The following is a 6,234-nucleotide window of genomic DNA, read 5'->3' as shown; positions in this document are numbered from 1 at the left end:
TCAGCGGAGCCGCTTCTCGTGTAGTCGATCCTAGAAATATAGTCCTCGACGCAACAAGAATCGAGAGGCTATGTAGCCTCGAGCTCCCCGAGTCGCCTCGTCACGAGAGCGCTCTCGTAGTCGATCCTAGAAATATAGGTCCTCGACGAATAAGAATTGAGAGGCTATGTAGCCCGCGAGCTCCTTAGAGTCGTCACTACCGAGAGCGTTTCCGCTTTAGTCGATCCTAGAAATATAGTCCCTCGACGCTAAAGAAGAATTGGAGAGAAAGAAGCCCGAGAGCTCCCCGAGAGTCGCTTCGCCAGGTAGAGCGCTTTAGTCGATCCTAGAAATATAGGTCCCTCGACGCATAAGAATCGAGAGGCTATGAGCCCTCGCGAAGTGCATCAATACAACTAATCGAGTAGATAGTATCGGGCCAATATTAAAACTTGTCTTTCATTAATGAAAACAAAAAGATTTACAACATGAAAGGCGCCTTCGATAAAAATTTTTCGCGATAAAGTATTCCAAGGTCGAGGCAACATCTTCCCCTCTTGGGTTCTTATCCAAGATGCTCCATTGCCAACGACGCGTTCCACGCATAGGGGCCTTCCCATGGGTGCTAACTTGAGTCGCCCCGCGTCTTTTTGAGCACTAGGTCACCAAAGTTGAAAAGACCTAGGATGAACTCGCGCTTTGTCAGGGGAGTTCTTCAGAGTTTGTCGATAAGAGGCGACTCGACGGCAAGCTAAGTCCCGCTTTTCCCAAAGAGGTCGACGCCTCGTAACACGGAGTCGTTATGCCCTGATTCGACAAGTTCGGATCGAAGTTGTAGTGACGGGTCGGGCCTTAGGAATTACGGCTTCGCGCCATAACATAAGGAGAATGGCGAATTCGCCGGTATCGGAGCGAAGTCAGCGCGAGCCCATAGAATGTTTTCCAACCGATTTGGCCATCGGCTCTTATTCTTCTCAATCTTTTCTTCAAATTTTCCAAGATAGCTTTGTTATCGGGCTTCGCCAATGACCATTACTCGAGCGCATCGCTGGAGTAGAGAACGCGATGAATGATCTTCCACTTGGCTAGGAACTCTTTGATCGCTCGCCTTTGAATTGAGGCCCATTGTCCATTACCGGTGTATGTGGTAACCCAAATCTGGTGATAATACGAGTCCGGATGAAGTTATGGACATGGGACTCTTTTGACGCGTATCGTGGGAATGGCCTCGACCCACTTGGTGAAGTAGTCGGTGGCAGCTAGGACAAAGCGGAAGCCGCGATTTTCCGGGAATGAATGGTCCCATGATGTCCATGCCCCACATGTGAAATGGCCATTACTCGCTCGCTATCTTGTCGGGCCATGGAAGGAGGTGGATGATATCAGCGGGTCAACGCTTGGCATTTGAGACATTTGAGGACGATGCTTTAGCATCGACCGCATCCGGGCCGAAATATCCTCGGTGAGATGGCCTTTGTGGGCTAATGAGCGTCACGGCCGTGATTTCCACATTCGCCTTCGAATTTCGCAAAAATCAATTGACCCTGTTCTGGGGTAATGCATCGTAAGTGCGGACCACCAGCGGATTTCCTGAATAGCTTGTTTTGGACTAAACAATAACGCCGAGCTTGATAAGAGAGACTCGCCGCCTTTGGCATTCCTCGGGGAGCGCGGCCGTATCGGATATAATCAATGATGGGTTGCATCCATGTTTGGCTTTAACCGACCGGGCGGAGAGAGGAAATAGGTCGCTTATCATCAAGGTATGGTCGACTTGGTATGCAGGTCGATCGACTACCTCAATGAGAACTTGTCGGGGAACGCAACTCGGGGTCTGGGTAGCCAAATAAGCTAAACTGTCTGCGTGGCGATTCTCCTCACGCAAGAAATGATGTATGTGTACCGCTAAAAGAAGGCAATAACCGATGAACGACTAAGATACTTTGAAAGGTTACCTTCGTGGGTAGTGTACTCTTTTGCAACCCCGGGCTAAACGACCAACTGATTCGAAGTCACTAAAGACTTGGAGCTCTTCGACAATCGAAAGCCGCAAAATACCATCCTTAGTCCCCTAATTAGTGCTTCAGACTCGCTTCATTGTTGGAAGTGGCAAAGTCAATGCTTAACCGACTTTTCAATCATATTTCCGTCGGGGAAACTAAGACGACTCGATGCCGCCCACCGAGGTTACTCAACCATCCACAAAGAGAGACCAGTGGTGATTTGACTTCGCGATTGCGTTTTGGGAGCTCGATTTCTTGCTCCCAATCGGGGTCTTCGACCGGAAATCTGCGAGGAAATCAAGAACGACCGACCTTTTCGAGAAGGCGGGGACGAACTTCGATGTGGTGTTCTCCGAAGTTCTTCGCCCAAACCGCCATTCGAAAGTAGTCTTGTTTTCTTTATGAAGGACTTTCTTCAATGGAAGGTCGGTGAGAACTTTGATTGACGTGCTTGGAAGTACGGTCTGAATTTCCGTATGAATACAACAAAGCGAAACGGCCGCTCCAGAAGGAGTAGTTCTTTTCGGCCGGCGTGAGTGTCTTACTCGTGAAGTAGATCGGCTTCTCCCAATTGTTCTCCTCTTTAAAGAGAACTGAAAGCCGACGGGCGAAATCGGATAATGCCGATAAAGCCCCTGTCTCCATGTATATCGGCTTGGCTAAGACCGAGGCGCGGTGAGATACTCTTGAGAGTAAATAATGCATGATGACATTGATCGCCCATGAGAACGGCTCGCCTTTTGAGGAGTCGTAGAACGTCTACACTTATCCGGTGTCCGCCGATATGAACTCGTTAAGCGCCGCCGACCATTCCCCGACAACTTCGTAGATTCCGCTTCTTTTTGTGCGTGGATCGGGCATGTCCAAGAATGCTCTGATCCGGGTCGATTGGCTTCGATCCCACGCCGCGACACCCGATACCCTAAAAACTTGCTTTCTGGAGGGCGCCCCCAAGAGGCATTTTTCGGTTCAACTTCATGCCCGTGACGGGCGTGAAGTCCGGAGAACGCTTTGTTCTAAGTGGGTGAGGTATCGGCAGTGGAGAGAACTTCGCCGAGGAGCCCCCCGCTCGCTTGGCGATTCGGGGGTGATTTCGCGACTAAGTCCCGTGCCATTGTGTAACCGAGGGCTCCCTCGATGGTGGGAAGCAATTCACGAAAGCAGTGCATCCGCTGATTGACTGGTTGCAATGGTACGCCTCAAGTTGATTGCTTCAAGTTCCATCATGCCTCGAGGTCCCGGAAGCGGAGAACTTGATGTAAAAAGAGTAGATGGTACGCGGCGATCCGATGAATCCAAATAAGCCTCTGGGGATGGCATCAGATGGCTTAATTTGTCGCCGAACGCAGAACCGAGTATTACAGGTAATTTTATCTTCGCGAGATCCCACCGATACTGGTAAGATAATGTCACCAATGGGGTCGGCTCTGGAGCCATTGAACCCGTAAAGGGGGGCGATTGGGTCTACGAGAACTGACTTGGGGAGGTTCATCTCTTGCATAGTGTGGTAAAATAGGATGTCACAAGAACCGCCAGTGGTCGATCAGACGCCAGCTTTGATCGGTTCAAATGATTTTGACATGAACGACCAATGCGTCATTATGAGGAAGGCAAACTTTGCTTAAGTCGGCCTCTGTGAAAGTGATATCGCCACAAGGCCGCGACTGAACCACGCCGGGCGGAGTCAGCCTCGTGAAGTAAAATGATAGATTTCCGAAGAGCTAACCCGACGCCTTTTCTCTCGAAGAGGTCACTTTAATCGTCCGAAAAGTAATCACATGAATAGTCGCGAGCATTGTCACGATCGGACGAAGTCGCCTTCTCTCGGGACGAGATCGATCGCGAACGCCCTCATCGTGAGGGACGAGCCCAGTACTCTCGGGCGGTAACGGTGAGGTGGAGATCGACTCACGCATTAACGACGAAGCTATCAACTTATGACGCAGTCGCCATCGAATGCTAGTGTAATGTTTGATATAACCAAATTTTCCACCGTGTCTTGAGATAATGCTTGAGCCCCCAAAGATGCATCGGGCTTCATGGCACTTTGCTTTATGAAAATGCACAAAAAGGCTTGCCAGTCGATCTCGCTGGGTTGCCCGATGGTTGGCCGGAAAAATGAGGCGCTTTGATCTTATCCAAGATGTGGACTCGGGGAGCGAGCGAGATGACAAAACTCTCAATATCGATCCGATCGGGCGAAATTCGCGGGTGCAAGCGACCGCGCTTCTTTAGCGCCGCGGGGAACGATCCGAGACTTCGGCGACCTCGTGGGGCTCTCTCTCGCTAAACCACGGAGTTTTAAGGTTTCCCGAACTTGATGTACTTGTCGACGCCGAGCGCAGAGCTCCTGACAACCAGTCTCTCTGGCGTTCCTTCATCAACGACCTAGCAAGGTCGCCTGGCCACAAGACTCCGGCAAGCATTAGAAAAAGCCGGTGTGGCGAAAAGATTCTTTCAAGCCACTTTCCATGCCCAGCCAGCTCGGGCCTTGAATCGCCCTAGGAATTCACGAATAGTTTCGCCCCTGAAAGATAATTGAAACAGAGAATCAAGATCCGCCTTCCGCCTTGTTGTTATGCGTGCATCGGGTCGGGCGAACAAATCGATAGAAGTCGCCGGGGTGTTGATAGAATCGGACTCGTGAGAAGAACCAATCGAGAGCCATCCTTGAGGCCGGGCCGGAAATAATCTGCAGTGGAGATAATCGACCTCCTGGTGAACTGTAAGTGCCGACTTTGAATATAGCGAGCCACATGTCAACCGGTAGTCTTGCGCCGCCATTATACGGGAAGCGCGGGTCGATAAAGTCGCGGTGGGAGAGGATTTGCCGAGGACCTCTCAAGGTGAACGAGATGCGCCGATACGCCTTAAGCATCTTGTGTACAATCCGGACGAAGTCTTTCTTCGCAGAGGTCCGCCAATTCTTTGGGACAACTCGTTAAAGCCGATTAACGCCATTGATGCCGTGGTTCACCCGCTTCCGAATTTGTTGTTGCCGATAACTATCCACCGAAGCGTAAGGTAGCATTTTCCTCCCCGAAAGCAAGGAAATGCTCTCATTCGCTACTCCCAACCGGTGAGCAAGGTTCAACTTGTGCTTCTATGCTAACCATGCTTCGTAATCGGAGAATTAGAGATGATCTCAAGTGGTTCTCCGAAGAATCGGGGCCACGACGGCGCCAATGTAAAGGAGCCGCTTTTGGTTTTCTCCCTAATTACTACTAGGATGAACGGGAAGGGTTAGGATTTTTGATGTGACCGAGGTCGCCGGGAGCTTAACCGCCACGATCTTCTCGCTTTTTCCTTTTCCGGGAGAGAAGAATCGTCCGACGAAGTTCCAAAGGGTGGTATTTATAGAGTTTTGAGAGGAGATCCTTCCGACACGCGGTATTCTTTTGTACAAATGTAGGTGGAGATCGCGGATGAGTGTTGGGTTGGATCTGCTATGATTGGGGTAGATGCGGTAGTCCCTATTTCCTGTGTTGAGATTACCACTAAGATATTGGCAATCATTACCCCAAAGTGGGATGTGTTTCTATCCGGCGCTCTATATTCGGCGAAGTGTTCAGATCGAGATGTTCTTCGTTCGCACCACCTACTCGAGCTACTTTCGCAGGTCGGTCTTGGAGGTCGCCTTTGGATTAATCTATGAGTGCCTCGCTAGAGGCTACCGCTCTCGTGTCCGCCTTGAGTTCGCTATCTTCGCCGCTTTATGCTCCACGCGAGTGCGATGCCCTATGAGGGTATCGCTCCCCTACAACCCATGTAAGTACATAACTCTCCTCTGGTACTCCAAACTGCATTCTGTTGACATTTGACAAGCATCTTTGTATCTGTCTAACAGAGTTTTGGTTGTATTATACCTTTGTGATCGTGGAGGAGATAAAGTGAGTGAGGTACACGTGCATCTCACGTGGGTTTGATAGTGTTTTGAACACGAAAGTTGGGACGGAAGTTGGGCTTGCTCAAGCTTGGCCCGTGTTGTAAATGTGAACAAATCAGCTCGAGTACACTGGCATCGAAACTCACTTACTCACACCGTGTCAATGAAATGCCTACCTATAGATTCATGCAATGCTGAAAATCCTCGCTTCTGTGGAGAGTGTCCAACAACTTGAGGCTTTACACCAGGGAAATTTTTTCCCAATGCTACAAATTGGATTCTTTGGAATAGTTGGAAACCCTTTAGTGAGATTGGAAATTTTACAAACATGGGATGGAATAGCATGGGAATGGAAAGGAGGTCTGA

The sequence above is a fragment of the Coptis chinensis genome, chromosome 5, assembly GCF_015680905.1.
Source record: "Coptis chinensis isolate HL-2020 chromosome 5, ASM1568090v1, whole genome shotgun sequence".
NCBI classification, from domain to species: Eukaryota; Viridiplantae; Streptophyta; class Magnoliopsida; order Ranunculales; family Ranunculaceae; genus Coptis; species Coptis chinensis.
This window is presented reverse-complemented; position numbering follows the sequence as displayed.